Below are 17,418 nucleotides of genomic sequence, written 5' to 3'. Positions count from 1 at the left end.
ATATATATATATATATATATATATATATGTGTGTGTGTGTGTGTGTAGTTACACAAATACATACACATACAAATATATTGACACATGCATTCAATATATACATACACACACACACGTACTCGCATGTATACATATGCGCACATATACATATATTCATATCCACTCGCATGCACACATACAATACCCACAAACATACCCGACATACCATAAACCTTACAATTTGTACGAAGCTTGAAACTGATGACAAACTTCTAATCATTGTTTTTATCTTAGTATTTACTGAAAAGACGACCCCTATTTCACTGATGTCTATCTCATAACTATTATTTCCCCCACCCCCCAGTGTAAGCCCTATTTCATTCTCCTTAATAATGTATCCACCCTCACCCTGTATGTCTTTTTTCTTTAATTTTTTTCCGAGTTCCGCTTCATCAACTGATGCTATCAAGATGTGTACTGAGCCTCCAAAGCAAGCGATTGTAAACGGGTGGAGTAAAAAAAAAAAAAAAAGAGAAAAGAGAAAAGTAACGGGGTGTGAAGGGCAACATTTAAATCATACAGCCGCCGCTACTAAAGGGCTTGCTGGGTGCTGAAGTGTGTGTGTGTGTGTGTGTGTGTGAAAGATAGATAGATAGCGAGAGAAAGGGTACGCTTGCTTATACTGATTAAAAACACCTGATTTCAGAAATATTTTCTGCTTTTATCATGTTTGTGTTGTTTTTTTAAATTTTTCCCTGCAGTTATTGTTAAAATGATGCTTGCACTTTTCACAGAGAAATATATTTTCGCTGCGAAGCAATTTCGGATGCAATATAAATCATTTCACTGCGCTTACATCACTAGGATATGACATGAACACCACAACTTCTTCGATCTCCTTTTAAAACATCATAATTTTGTAAATCACAGCTTTTACTCATTTCGACTTCAATCAATCCAGTGTTGACAACATAGATTGCAAACCCTCACCACCACCACCGATGTGTAATTGTCCTTTGTAATTTTATTTATTTTTCATTCTTGCATCAAAGACACAACACCATTCTTTGCTCTTTGAGGTCTGCAATGTTGCCAAACACACCATTCCTTCCAGTGTCTGCAAACGGTACTATTTGGTGCTGTTACTGAACTGAAAACGATTCGTATAGAATGTTGGTTGTACCTAATTGAGGTTTTTTTTTTTTTTAACTGCGTCTAATGCTGTGCATTCTTGTATGGTTTCTATGCGTTTGTTCGTATTTCTTTTTATTATAGCTCGTGCCCTAATTATTATTTGTAATCTTTTCACTTTCATGGCTCACATCACTGTGGCTGGGTCGTTGTCATGAACTGTGTTATGGGTTAGGGTATTAAGCGCAATTTAAATGATAAACACACATTCACACACGCACATTGGGGGTGGGGGATGTCGATGTTATGTGTGTGTGTATCTGTATTAATGCATTCCGATGGAAAATTTGATATATGCCAATGCAGATAACTTAGCTATTCCATAAATACAGATTGATAGAATTATCAGGCTGAAATCGATATGATCGGCTCTTGAAGGCAGTATCCCATCATGACCGCAGGACAATAATTGAAACCAGTAAAATACTTAAGTAGTAATAGAACACACGCAAACACACACGTGTTAATGCAGTGTATTTTAGATGTTGACCTCTGTTTATACATACAGTGTTGGGTAGATATTGATTTCAAAGTTTGGCACAAGGCCAGCAATTTCGGTGAGGAGTTAAATCCATTGCATCGACCCCAGTACCCAACTGGTACTTATTTTATCGATCCCGAAAGGATGAAAGCCAAAGAGCGTAAAGACAGACGACATGCCGGTAGGTACTTTGCCCGGCGTGCTAACGATTCAGCTCGCCAATGGCTTCTGTTGGTTAAATATTGCCTGCAATTCTCTACAACACAATATAACATTGAAGCAAAACACTGTTCACCACCTCCAACAATTTATTAACTTATTAAATTAAACTTATTTCATCAACTGTCTCTTTAAATAAATATAAAAATTGTGGTAAATTATCTCTTTGAAGAAACTGCCTACATTAAACATAGATGCAGGTTTGGGCTGTGTGATAAGGGAGTTTGTATCGAAATCACGCGATTTCGGATTCAAGCCCTCTCTACAGTACCGTGGGGTATCTTCACCCATAGGTTCGTGTTGACAAAGCTTCCTGAATGGAATTTAATAAACGGGAACTGTGCGAAAGCTCGTCTGAGAGACTGTAACTGTTGTTTGGTGGTCGACTAAACAACGCCACCTACCCTTGGGTGAATGGCGGGGGTGGGAGTTAATAGAGCCCACTTACTGACACGAATGAGTTTTTTTTTTTCTCACAGTCACTGAAACCCTAAAAAAGGGTCATGGGTGCTGGCCACACTAACCCTTTCACTAATCTGTTTTTATTGAACGTAAATTTGAACATTCTACAACGTATTACGAGAACAAACAATTCTTGTGCATTATGGTAGCCAATCAGACCTGACATCTACCCGTCATAGACTGACTTTAATCTCATTCATTATCGTCTTTCTTTCATCAATATCGGGATTAATCTTGTGAAGTTATTGTGAATGCGCGCGCGCGCGTGTAAATGTAAGTTGCTGTGTGTATACAAATTAGTGTGTATATGTATGTATGCGCAATAGTATTTTGTGCATGGTTTTGTGTACGCGCCCTTGTGTGTCTGTGTGAATCTACGTGTGATTATGTTTTCTACGGGTATACACACACACACACACACACACACACACACACACACACACACATAATAATAATTAAGCCTCTATATCTTTATTTAATAGTATGATAGAGAAACGACTTCCGGTCAGTTTGCCAAAAAATTGTGAGTCACCGTCCGGCAAACTTGTTTTTCCTCTACCAGCAAATTTTTGTGGTGGCCACGTCATCCCTGTTTACTTGCCAAATATATTCCTAAAAGATACACCACGACATCTTTTCTCGTTGCATTTGGAATTTTGACAAAATTTCCAAATATCTCACCACTTCGCTCTCCCCTTTTTCCCTTCCTTTCTTTCTTTCTTTGTCTCACTCTCCGCTATTTTCTATTCATTCTTCAACTTGTATTCATTGCTTTTCTTATGTATGTATGCATGTATGTATGTGTGTATGTATGTGTGTATGTATGTATGTGTGTATGTATGTATGTATGCATGTATGTGTGTGCATGTGTGTGTGCTAACTTTCCTTTTCCAATTCTTTAAATTCTTCTTAAAAATAAAATAGGTTATTTCTAACAAAAAAAGTTACATCTCTGGAATTTACGTGGGGACAAACACAGACACAAACACACACACAACACACACGCACACACACACATATACATATATATATATACATATATATGACGGGCTTCTTTCGGTTTCCGTCTACCAAATCCACTCACAAGGCTTTGGTCAGCCCGAGGCTATAGTAGAAGACACTTGCCCAAGGTGCCACGCAGTGGGAATGAACCCGGAACCATGTGGTTGGTAAGCAAGCTTCTTACCACTCAGCCACTCCTGCGCCTATGACAAAAAAAGAAAAGCTTGTCATTGACTAATATTTTGTTTCTTTAGACAGGTAAGCAGTGGGGTGGGAGGCAACTGTAGACATGTTTCCGTTTTATTGGATCCTCCTCAGAGAACTAGAGACTTCACTACGTTTAATGAAGAAATGATGAGAGAATCACTGTCAATAGACTTGGGTTGATGTAATAAGTTAGAATTATTCAGGAAATATGCAAAACAGCCATTTTGGTAAGAAAAGCTGTGTGTCTTGTTGCCAAAGACGAAATATTAAAAAAATAATATCAATTTGTTATTTATATTTAAGTAGAAAAAGTGCAAAATTTCTCATTTTTAAAGATAAAAGGAAGAAGTAAAGTGAAAAATGATTTTTCGAAGTAATAAATAAATGTTAAGCTGAAGTTAATTAGTGTAAAATGAAACTTTAGCAGAAGATCTTTGTGTTGGAAGAGAAGCATTCTTGACTGAGCAAGGAGCTGAGGTGGGAGGGTGGGGGTGTTAGGGAACCACACGCATACCAACGGAGATAAAGGCAATCAGCACTAATTCGTAGTGCCAGCCGACTTTGTGTAACTTCTCAAGCAGAAGAGTCCGCATGTGTTATAGATGTAGTACGTATGTTCGCACGCACACACAAACACACACACACACACACACACACACTTTCCTCTCTCTCTCTCTCTCTCTCTCTCTCTCTCTCTCATATTTTATAACTAACGTATTCAAGCATATGTATAAGTGACATCTGGATAGAAGTCTATGAGTGTGTGCGCGTGCATATCTATATGAGTGAGTGTAGACTTGAATAAATATACATATATGTGTATGTATGTACGTGCGCACGCATATATATATATATATATATACACACATGCATAAACATACACACACAGACGTGCGCGCGCGTGCGTGTTTGTGTGTGTTTTTGTTTTAGTATAAACAAATTTGCGCTAAATCCTCTTAAATCTTTATTTCCTTAATAACCTCACTTTAAAATTTCTTCCATTTTATGTTTTCATTCTTTTCTTCTTCAGTTGTTGTTTTTGTTGTTGTTGTTGTTATTATTATTATTATTATTGTTATATCATCATTATTATTATTTATATTGTTTAACAGTGCGTTACGTAGTTTAGCTGCTCTGCTAATCTGAAAACAATTGTTAGTTTATCAATTTACGAATTTATTGTTCTGTTTTTGTTGCGCATCTGATTTGGGAAGAGATCATAAGAAGAACGAGAAAGGGAGAAGTATGGTCATTTCGTTTTTCAGCCCCAATAAGGGGCCAAATCTATTAAAAGAATTTGGTAACAAATAAAATCTTTAAAAATCATCGCTTCTAGAAATGTCATGTGACAAAGAGGAGTGGACAGTAAGAGGAAATACAACTTAAATGGAGGAAAGAATAGAGGAGACACTCACTTTCGTTGTTACAAATAAAGTCTTGTCTTCTCTGGTCCGAAGTTTGGCAAAAAATATTAGCAACAATGAAACAAACTCCGCCGCCATCGTCGCGCCTAACGATAGCAGCAAGAACAGCAAAGATTAAGAAAACAGCACAACTACAACCATCACAACGACCAGTAGTGCAGTAATAGGTGCGTTTAAATGGAAACAATTAGTGGATCAATTATTAGCAAGCACAACAGCAACACCACCGCATCGTCCTCACCATTCTCAAACGTAATAGTTTTTTGTCAGCACCATAAACAAGTCAATGTGGTTCACCAAAGTTGATCCTGGTTGAAATATTCACTTTACAAATAAAGAGAACTTCTAGCATTGGAGACTTACGGCCTTCTACCATTTCATTGCCAAGATGGAGTAAGAACGAGTCCATAGGAGGTGAGGAAAACAGTCAAGTAATTCTGGTCCTCCACCGAGAATTTCTTATTGCTATGAATTGGTGGGTAACCATGGTGATATTCAGCATTATGTCACATGACATGATTCATTAAACGAAGATCATCTCAACATAGATTAAGAGATTGTCAACTGGAGACCAGCTTTCCTAGCAGAACAACGGTGCAGATGATGCTGATTCTCGAATACATCTCAAAGATTTTCGAGTCCATTTATTTGAAGAGCGAAGATTTAATAAACGTTAAGGTGGAAGACTGGAGAGGGAGGAGTTACACCAAGCACCACAAGATTTACTTCAGGCAATGAAGTAAAAAAAAAAAACTCATTTTCTACCAACCACAACATCATCAACAAATGCAGTAATAACGAAAACCACAATCAAGACATCGAAGAGGAGTACCACAATTTCGAAAGAGAAAGTAGAAATGGGAACTTCCCGTCCCCGGTACTGCACTAACGTGAGCAAAAGCAACATTCATTCTTTAACCAACCATTAAGGCGGCGAGATGGCAGAAACGTTAGCACGCCGAGCGAAATGCTTAGTGGTATTTCGTCTGTCTTTATGTTCTGAGTTCAAATTTCACCGGGGTCGATAAATTAAGTACCAGTTGCATACTGGGATCGATCTAATCGAATGGCCCCCTCCCCTCAAATTTCGGACGCTGTGCCTAGTGTAGAAAAGATTCTTTAACCAACTATTAACCACTTCTCCCGGTTTCTCGTTAAATGTCGAGGACAAAGAAGAAACTAGAACATGGCAAACCATCGTAATGAGACGCAGGCGAGAAAACGATCAATAATCGTTCGCATCACAAATACAGAAAAAATTGATAGGACACCAATGAGTTGGAAGACTAGTTGCCAGCCGCAGTACCACCGGCATCACTTTCAGAACACCACCGCTACAATAACTGATGATGATGATGTTGATGATAATAACAATAACAATAATAATAATAATGCCCTGGTGTAGTACCAGGCAGTGGCTCTCATGGCTTTTGAGCTTAACTGATTGGAAGTGTTATCATCTAGGGGTTTGAATAATTCACCCCTGGAAATATTGGTGTTTCGTTCACCACCCTTAAACAAACCTTATTCAGGGACCTCTTGAGTTGGATGGGCTACTCGACCTGAAAAAAAGTCTAACTGGGCCCCACCTGCAAGGTCATGTGCTGTTAATCTTGGTATGAGATCACTATGTCGTGCACATATGGTTGTGATGCATGTGCCTGGTGTACCCTTATCAGACGGGTAGTCCTGATGGGTGTATTGGGCTTCATATATCTGTACCACCAGTGTCACTTTCATGGCATGCGTAGCTCTCTTACATAATAATAATAATAATAATAATAATAATAACAATCCTTTCTTTATTGACCATAATGGTTACACAGAAAAACAATGGTTAATACAACACAAAGGACAGTGGGGATTTACATATACTGCGTATAACGAGTAAAAAAAAAAAGCAAGAACAATTAACAATAAAAATTCGAACTATAAAATTGGCCAAAAGGGAGGGAATCTTCACCCAGAGTGCAACATCTAGTACACCTCGGGTGAGCGCCCCTTCTCCCTCTGGCCTACAGGCGCATGCTCAGAATACGGCTATTCACATGGACCTCCCCCCCCCATTCACCCACCTTGAAACAAAGTTACTAGGGGTAGGGCAGCCTTTTCCTCTCTACCTTCATCTCCCTTTTCACGTGGAACTTCAAAAAGTTGAGGAGGCATCTGAGGTGCATCTGGCGTTCGGGGAAACCAAAATGTATGGGGTTCCTCGGTTGTCCCTGTAAGGAACTTTCCCTTTTGGGGCAATTTTATTGTTGAATTTTATAGTTAATTATCATTGCTATTTTATTATTTACTCGATTTTTGTGTTAAACTCCACATGTCGCCAGTTTTGTATTGTCCCTATTTGTTTTGTATTCGACCCGCCCTTGTAGCCAATAAAAAAAACGATTATCATTATTATTATTATTATTATTATTATTATTATTATTATTATTAAGGAGGCGAGCTGGCAGAATCGTTAGCACGCCGGGCGAAATGCTTAGCGGTATTTCGTCCGCTGTCACATTCTGGGTTCAAATTCTACCGAGGTCGACTTTGCCTTTCATTCTTTTGTGATCGATGAACTAAATAGTAGTTACGCACTGGGGTCGATGTAATCGACTTAACCCCACCCCAACAAATTTGAGGCCTTGCGCTTCCAGTAGAAAGATTTATTATTTAAGACGTCGCACAGTATCCAATATCGTGAAGTTGTTGATTGAAGATAGTATGTCTATTGGGGGTTTGTACCGTTTGTCAAGTCACAACAAAGACCTCAAACAGACAGTTCTTTATGCAATATGCAGGCAGTTCCAAGTAATGCCGACTTTTGCAATACGTCTAGATTGTTGGATACTTCTAAGGTTTTCAGGTGGTTTTTTTTTTTCAGCTTGGGTGGTATTGAACCCAATGCTCCGATTACAATAGGGACAACCTTTATATTTGACTCTCATAGCTGCCACATCTTAGTAATCTCAATTCTCAGGTCTCCATATTTACCAGCCTTTTCTCTTTCTTTCATGATGATATGTCGATCTCCTGGCATTGCTACATCAATTATTAGGCATTATTCTTTGTCTCTCGTTGTTGTTGTTGTTATTAAGGCGGCGAGCTGGCAAAATCGTTAGCACACCGGGTGAAATGCTAAGCGGTATTTCGTCTACCGCTTCGTTCTGAGTTCAAATTCCGCCAAGGTTGACTGATTTTGCCTTTCATCTTTTCAGGGTCAATAAATTAAGTATCAGTGAAACACTGGGGTCAATATAATCGACTAATCTCCTCCCACCAAATTTCATACCTTGTACCTCCTGTAGAAAGGATTATCAATAATGTTAATACGCCAACTTGTTGTTTTTGTACATCCGTACCTGTGGTGTGTGTCACACTTACCTCAAAGGAAGTGAGTAGCGGAGCGGGAGAGAAGAGGACAGAGAGGAAGTGAGAGTGAGATTCAACCTCACACACAAGGCTGGTCTCTTTGAATTACAGCTACAATTCATTTTTGCCAGCTGAGTGGACTGCAGTAAGGTGAAGTAGAGTACCTTGCTCAAGAACACAGGCGCTGCAGGGAATCGTACTCATGACTTTACAATCGTGGGCCGAATGCCCTTAACCACTGAGCCACGCACCTTCACTCTCTTAACCGTAGAGAAAAGGAGTGAAGCGACAGAGAAAGGAAAGCATCGGCCATTTACAATGACAATTAGACTGAAATACGATCGATTTTTTCGAGCTTCTTTACTTTTAACAACGAAGAAAGACATTTAGTAATGAATGGAGGGAAAGTCTTTCAGGTGTTTAGGTTTTCATTCTGGGAGTTCTAGAACGATCAAGTGTTAGTTCTCTCTTCTTTCCTCCCCCTCCCCCGGTACTTATTCGCCTCCTTTCATAGTTCTCCATGTCTTTTAGTTGGGGAGAAAGACCATGTTTTTTTCAGGCATGTTTAACGTTTCTCTACAAACTACAAACGAGCCCCTAACTCCCTTCCTTTTTTTTTCATACAAAAACTAATGCAAATTTCGAACGGGGTATAACTGTGAAAAGAGCCCAGAAAAATGGGTAATACCCCCTACAAAATGGGTGGGGGAGAAAAGTTGCTAACAAATGGCTCCACCAAATCCAACTCTATACTTTAAAGAGTGTCTTCTACTACAGCCTCAGACTGACCAAAGCCTCGTGAGTGGATTTGGTAGACGGAAACTGAAAGAAGCCCGTCATATATATGTGTATGTGTGTGTGTGTGGCTATTTGTCCCCCACCCCCACCACCACCATTGCTTGACAACCGATGTTGGTGTGTTTGCGTCTCTGTAACTTAGCTTTTCGGCAGAAGAGGCTGATAGATTAAGCACCAAACTTACAGGGAATAAGTCCAGGGGCCGATTTCTTTAACTAAAGGGCTGTGCTCCAGCATGGCCATCGTCAAATGACTGAAAGAAGTAAAAGAATAAAAAGAATACCAGAAGAATGTTCCGTACCACTAAACCAAGAAGGTTCTTTGAATATCTACAATGTATTTTAAGGTTAAATAGTAATTCTGTTCACGTTTGCGTAACTGAGATATTTTGGTTGGGTTATATAGTTATCGGTTTTACACTTCTTTCTATATTCTGTAACTATTGCAATATAGAAACATTTATCATGGCACCAGCACACAATTTGCATATACTTACAGCGCTTTCCATAATGTTAAGGTGATGCCAACCATTTTCTCGAATCAAAGCTTAAGACTACAAATGTATAGTCTCTTTACTTGTTTCAGTCATTTGACTGTGGCCATGCTGGAGCACCACCTTTAGTCGAACAGATCGACCCCAGGACTTATTCTTTGGAAGCCCAGTACTTATTCTACCGGTCTCTTTTGCCGAACTGCTAAGTTACGGGGACGTAAACACACCAGCATCGGTTGTCAAGCGATGTTGGGGGGACAAACACAGACACGCAAACATATACACACATACATATATATACATATATACGACGGGCTTCTTTCAGTTTCCGTCTACCAAATCCACTCAAAAGGCTTTGGTCGGCCCGAGGCAATAGTAGAAGACACTTGCTCAAGGTGTCACGCAGTGGGACTGAACCCGGAACCATGTGGTTGGTAAGCAAGCTACTTACCACACAGCCACTCCTACGCCTCCGAGACAAAAAAAATGCAAAAACGCAGGCAACTAGAAGCAACCGACTTCTTTCCGGCCAGAACTTTCATAAATCCAACTGGAAAAATATTGAAACAGTCCTGGAACATAACCGGCCTAACAGTCTTTCTCTGCAGAATATCAGCATAAAGCAGTTTATGACAATCATGCAGGGCATATGCCACACATTTGTTCCAGAGAGAATTTCAAACCGACAGAAAAACATAAATTCCAGAAATAGGAAAATTCTAATGAGAAGACAAGCAAAGATCTCAAATCGTCCAAATGGGCTACTAACGGAAAGTGAGGAGTCCGATTTCGAACGAGCCTTGCCGAAGATGGTAAAACATGTTCAAAGAAAATGACTCACTGACTGCGGACCCCCAAGAGATAAGTAAATTACTGAATTTGCAATGCAAAAGTGTTTCACAACTTTGGCAGAAAACTAGCAAATAAATATGCCAAACAAGTTCATTGACATCACATCCCTACACGAAGGGATGGTAATTATCGATTACATCGAAATAAAATAAACTGATGTAATATCAGCCATTGATTATTCCCATCAATTCTGAAAAATGTAAAGATTACTGCAAACCCTCTTCCAACGCTTAGAAAGTTAAAGAAGGGCATAATATGTTCTAACCATAAACGAGGAAGCAGAGAAGAAGCTAAAAATTATAGACTTGTCTCTCTCTCTAGCCTAACACATTGGTAAAATCAAAGTAAAAAAAAAAAAAATCAAAAACCCTTGATATGATTGATCGCAGCATAGTTGGAAAATTGAGAGAGTGTTTACATGACTTTCTTAAAAGATAGTGCCCTCCAATGGAGCCCTATCCGAAGAGACGTTAATAATGGGTGGAGTGCTTCAGGGAATTGTCTTGGAGTCGCTGCTGTTTGTGGAAGCTCTCTCAGACATGACATCAGTTATACAAGCAACCATTCTTACTATCTTGGCCGACGTTACAAAAGTTGCACAGCCAAGAATCTTCTTGATACTAATCTTCAACAGAAAGATCTAGATGCCGTATATAAATGAGCTGAAGAAAACAACGTAGTTCTATGCAGGGCAATTACAAGCTCTCCGCCAACTTGTGCTAAAGTACCGAAATAAAAGTACTTTGGAACAAAAGGAGTAGCCATCCTATAATCAACACAATTCGTGACCTGATGATTGATAGGAGTATCGATGTTTAATCTACATATCACTCGGATTGTGGCAATGTGCCTGCGAATGGCTGGATAGATTCTGTGAACTCTGAGAACAAGGTACCAGGAAACTATGCTGGTCCTATGGACTGCAGCTCTCAGTTATGGTCACCCCATAGTCTCAATGTAACAGCGAAATTAGCAGCAATTCAACAGTGCTACACCAGAAACATTACATCAATGAAACACTGGGGTTACTGTAAGAGACTAAAAAATTATGACTCTACTCCCTGGAGTGAAGATTGGAGAAATATGCAATGATACACCTATGAAAGAAGTGGAGGAGGCTGGCATCAGCAGTTTTATCAGACCCCGATGAGGACGCCACAGCACTGTTCCAAGGATCCCACCCATCCCGTCTTGAGTAAGGACGAAGTACGGCAATAACTTAGAATTCAAAAGCCCACAGATCTTTAATATAGAGACAAAATCATGAGATCTACATGGAGTAGGGACAGATGTTTTCAAGAAATACCTTGAAGTTTTGCTGTCCCAAATAACAGATGAATCTACATCACAGCAAGAAACGTTAACGAGTGCAACAATATCAAACACCCTCCTCCACCAAAAGCCAATCACGTGAAAATGGCTATTGAAAAGGTTATGATACTGGCGGTGACCCAGGATGGACAAAGGCTTTTGGACTGAAACGCATACAAGAATATATATATATATATATATATATATATATATATATAAATTTTAAATGGTTGCTTATTAGTAATTAGAACCTAAAGGCAAAATTAATAGAGGTCACAAAAGTTGGACTAAAGACAACGATAGAATAAGTAGCAGATTTGAAATTGGAGTTGTGGTGTCGATTTATTCGTCCCTTCAAGGCAGTGCCTCAGCATGGCCGCAGTCAACTGACTGAAACAAGTAAAATAAAAGATGAATGAAAAAAGTGTTTAATGCAATCCGTATCTCAGGATATCCTATCGATTGAATATATTATCAACTGACGTGTTGTATGAAGCTGTATGAACACCATTTCAAAAACTTGCAAAAATTTTCTCTCAGAGTTATTTCCCTTGGAATAAGTTATTTCCCCTTACAACTAATTATTTCTTTTTAGTTCATAAACAGAAAGGTATGCACCAGTTTCTTATAATTTAATCGAAGAAAATATATTCGGAGATGAAAAGAGTCTAATTAAATAGTTGACACATTTCTCATTTGTTCGTTAAGTAATTATTCTATCAGGTATTTTAGAATTACGATCTCTAAAATACCAGAATTCACTTTAGATTATGGCCGTCAATCATATGCGGAAGTGGAAGAAAAAAGTTCTTGAAATGTGACAGATGAGCGCTGCGAATGTTGAAATCTTTGGGCAATTTCCTGTAGTGAAATCGGTTAGGGTTTCTTTCTGTCAGGGTCAGTGCATCAGACCATCATAGCACCACCTTTGGCGACTAGTTTTATCTTAATGTCGCCTTGGCCGAGGTGTTTACAGAGTGAAGAGAGTTTTGAATGTGGGGTAATTTAGTTTATGATGGATCGACAGAGAGGAGGGAAACTTCATTTCAACCTTTACAAACTCTCCGAGACCAATGGGCTTCACGTTCTTCAACAATTGCAATTTGACAGTTGTACGGAGAAGCGACAATGGTGGGGGGAGGAAAAGGACTAGTCGTCGTGGGTGGTGGGCATAGTATGCGAAGTAATGTTAGTGAGTGCCTGAGCAGAGGTGACACAAGACTAACAAGGGACTACAAGGGGCAAAGGTCACAACAGTAGCAGTAGAACAACAGATAGAGAGGAGTACATCCGTAGAGAAGAAGTTTTAGAGTGTGTTGGAAATAACTTCAAAGCAATCAAGCAAGTATCTTTTCTTTGATTATCACTTTCTGTGTATAGCAGTAAATACTGTAGAAGATCTCTCTTTGTGTATAAGCAATACCATTCTGGATGTTGAAGTGTTACGTCACTGTGTGTTTCAATCCAGCCTCATATAGGGTTAGTAAGTTCTTTTTTTTTTTTTTGTGTGTGAGACGATAAAATACTTTGTCTTTGAAGGGAAATGCCATCCTTATTAATAGGGTGTTTGCTATGTTGGAGGCATGTATTTTTTCCTGGATCATTAGCGATGGTGATTCCGTAGCTATGTGCTGTTCATATTTAGAGGAGATGGAATGTTTTGTTTATGTGTAGTGATTGTTTCTTTATGCTTTTGAAGGGGAGAATATTTTTACTGTCTCAGTAGGTTAGGCTTGAGAGGCGTCTCGCTTGGATGCAGATGACGTTTAGGAGCAGAAGTGAAAGAAGGCAATTGGGTGGGATTGACAGTAAATTGGTTGTTAATCTCTGAGAAGAAATGTGTGAAATCCATCCTTTACATTTATTATTACAAATATTAACCCCTTGCCTGCCACGAGCCCCATTTGGGGATGGGCTAAAAACAGTCTCCCTGCTGGTTGTTCCTTGTATTTGGAGTGAATCGGCTAGGGACCTCATGATCGTAAAATTGTGGTTTTTGATTCCTGGACTTGGCAATGAGTTGTCTTCTTCATTTCACATTGCCCCAGTCCACTCAGCTGGCAAAAAGGATTATTCCTGTGATGGGTTGGCTTTCTGTCCAGTGGGGAGTACATACACCTGAGAATCCAGGAAACTGGATCTCCAGAAGAAGCTATGGTATTCATTAAATTATTTAATGCACTATATATATATATATATATATATATATATATATACACGTGGTTTGATCAATAAATATCGGGACTGTTGCCATAGTAACAAATCTAAAGCACGTAGAGTGAAGCTGTTCTAGCTCTCGTCTGCTGTTTATAGCTGTGCTTGGGAGGAATGTGTGTAGCATGTGATTGTCACATTGACCATGACAGAGAAAATTGAGCAGAGAATCTGCATCAAATTTTGCCAAAAGCTTGGTGATGCTTGCTCAGAGGCTTACGCAAAGTTGTCAAAATGTTTTCATAGTTCTTGGCACAATCAAGATCTTGTGCAACTGAAACCTGAGTGTCTTTTTGATCACCTGAAAGCAGTTTTGGCACAAACTTGGCAGACATGCGTCTCCTACCCAAATCTTCAGTGATAATTGACTGAACTGTAACTAATCTGCACATCCTCTGATAAGTCAAGTTACAAATCGGGTGACAGGTTAAATGTATCACTCAAGCAGTCCCATAGTGGGGTTCAAACCCAGAATTCAATGAATCGGAACAGCTACTGTAAGGCATCCCATTTAATAATCTAGTGATTCCACAAATCTCCCATCCACAAAGAAGAAAGACAAAGTTGACCTCGATCAGATCTGAACTTAGAACATATGAAAATGACATAAATTCCACACAAGAGTTTGTGTGATGCTCTAAACAACTCAACCAATTAATTCCTTTTTAAATGATCCTCATAGAAAATTCGCCACAGCCGCTGTCAATTTGGTTTTTATTGAAGTTTGAGCAGTTTTTGTTGAGATCAAACTAATTATGTTTAATTATGTAGAATTGATTACTGTTTTTCTTATAATTGATTAAGCCACTAGTTCTACAGAACTCTGGTCAGTGATTGCTGCAAAATAGCTAATTAAATCATTAGAACTAAAAGTATTACTACACAATACTATGCAAAAGCTATGCCTGCTTCGACTAATCCTTTACTCCTATACTGGTTCAAGGTACACTGCCACCCAGTCATTCTCACTTTCACATGGACACCATCAAATATATTTCAACAGTCCAGACAGGTTTTGTATATTTATTTTCTTTGTAGCATTATTTCACTGAATCAATTTAATGACATATAACCAATCTTGCAGATAAACTCTCAATTATTCGATCTATCTGTCTATACTGTTTCTAACAATAATTTTTGAATGATACAGTAATTAGTATTTAATCATAATCAAAAACTAAGGAGAAGTTAAATCAAGTGAAATTACAATCATGTTGAAAAAAAATGCCGATTGTGTTAGTGACAAATTTGGGCAAGAGAATGCTAAAATTTAAAATGGTAAATACTGTGACAACACTGAACATGTTTCAGTCTTATCAGACCCCCCCCCCCACTCTGTGAAATACTGTCTAGCACAATCAACAGATCAAGAATGAATTAAAAATAGACAGAGATTTTGTGTGAATGTCCAAGATGAGGAAATCTGATCGAGGTCAACTTCTTTCTTCTTTGTGGATGGGAGATTTGTGGAATCACTAGGTTATTAAATGGGATGCCTTACAGTAGTTGTTCCAGTTCTTTGAATTCTGGGCTTGGACCCCACAGTGGACTGCTTGAGTGATAGATTTAACCTGTCACAAGAACCCCATATCTGTTATGTAAAGCATTAATGCGTTTCAAGATCGAATTCTCATAAAGAATTCATGTTTCCTTAAAAATTTATAAATTCTTGACTTTTCTTGAAAAATTTTTATTCAGGAGGGAGGCATTTTTTTTTTTGTTTATTCCTTTTGGAAAAGATCAACAGAATGATGACTGCATCTCAAGATATAACAGAAACTTCAGCATTTTGTTTGATATTTAGTTTATATATTTGATAATACATTTATATATTTCATTGCTAGTCTTATCTAATATCTCTTAAAAACTACCATCGTTCAAATTTCTTCAACCTAATATTATTCCTGTCAAGAAAATTTATTTGTGGACATATTAAATATTCAACACTGAATTCCTCGACAATCAATATCATGATTTTTAAAACCACAATTTTGGATGACAATTCGATTCCGAATGGACTTTAGTTTCGCCACGGAGTTGTTTCCCTTTACTCGTTGTTATTACTTTATTTGCTTAGCGTTGATGACAGGCAAAGTGATCCCAATAAGCATTTTTCGTTGACAACAACTGAATCAATGGAGGTGCTTTTCTCTGGTCACTCTTATTTATCAGAAATAGAAATCAAATCTCGCTCAAATCACATATTTTTTTTTTTTTTTTTAAATGGAGACGTTCGTCTTCGCTATACGATGCTTGAATGAAATATAAGGATGGCTACAACTGGAATGTCATCGGGATTATGATTATGTCAGCAGGATTAGAAGAACAAGAACAACGATATGCGTTCGATATAGCAGTGAAATACCTTCAGATCCCAGCCTATTACTGATGGCTGCATTATACATAAAGATAATATGGTTGTTGTTGGAACAATTCTATTGAATTAGAGCCAAATGGCAACTTGGCGAGGCAGAAATGACATTTCAATTTTATTGCTTTTTTTTTTTTGATATATAATAATATTCTTAAGAATTGCATCGTGAATGGACGTTTCCAATGAATCGATTCCCAGTTTTCTACATTCCTCATGGTGACACTGTTAAAGGTGTGTCTGTGTCACGCGACTGAAACCATCGAACAATTTTTTCGATGCAGCCATTTATTAGTTTTCTCGCAAATTCTGTATATCTTTTGTGCGCGCTTCAGTCATTAGAATGTGGCCATGCTGGGGCACTGCCTTCAAAGGTTTAGTCGTGAACTTGAGGCAGATTTGGCCGCAAAAAATAGCAGCCAAAATCTCCATCACATATCTGCAAATATACCTAAACTATAAGTACTTTTACTATTGATCTCTTTTTGACCCACAGCCAACAGGTTGTAGAGTCGTTTAAGTAAATAAGGGATTAAGAAATAATGCATGAAATCCCTCCCACGCTTATTTCTTAATCCCTTATTGACTCTAATAACTCTGCAACTATGTTTGAATTTTAAGTTCCAGACTCTAATTCCTCACATTTTGCTTGTTCACTTTTTAATTCCTAATATGCATCGATGATTAGCCATTTGTAGCCATTCTTTGCTAAACACCTAAAACACCAGCCTTCTTTTAGTCGCAGTTCCAATCGGAATTTCAATGGGAAACCAACCTGAGTACTTACCATACTTTCCCATTACATCACAAGACGGAATTTTTATACACACACACACACACGCACACACACACACACACTAGTTGTTGGCCTGGAGTGTGTATATAATGATATTGCATGTGTGTGTATGTTAAGATGTTGACCAACTGCTTATGTCTAAATCATAACGTTGATCAACTGAAATAATAAACAACAAACAAGTGAAAAAATAATTTTAATTGAGAATACAGATTAAGTAGAAACAATTTCTTTAACACTAATGTGCGCGTGCAC

General features: G+C 38.3%; 1 protein-coding gene across 1 annotated transcript in view; it reads right to left on the bottom strand.

Annotated features, from left to right (window-relative positions):
* The window catches only part of LOC106883693 (uncharacterized), a 229,206-nt gene that overhangs the window by 192,500 nt on the left and 19,288 nt on the right, over nucleotides 1-17,418 (bottom strand). The gene's annotated exons all lie outside the window — the stretch shown is intronic.

The sequence above is a fragment of the Octopus bimaculoides genome, chromosome 14, assembly GCF_001194135.2.
Source record: "Octopus bimaculoides isolate UCB-OBI-ISO-001 chromosome 14, ASM119413v2, whole genome shotgun sequence".
In the NCBI taxonomy this organism is placed as follows: domain Eukaryota; kingdom Metazoa; phylum Mollusca; class Cephalopoda; order Octopoda; family Octopodidae; genus Octopus; species Octopus bimaculoides.
The sequence above is the reverse complement of the archived record's forward strand: the minus strand, read 5'-3'. Positions and strand labels throughout refer to the sequence as shown.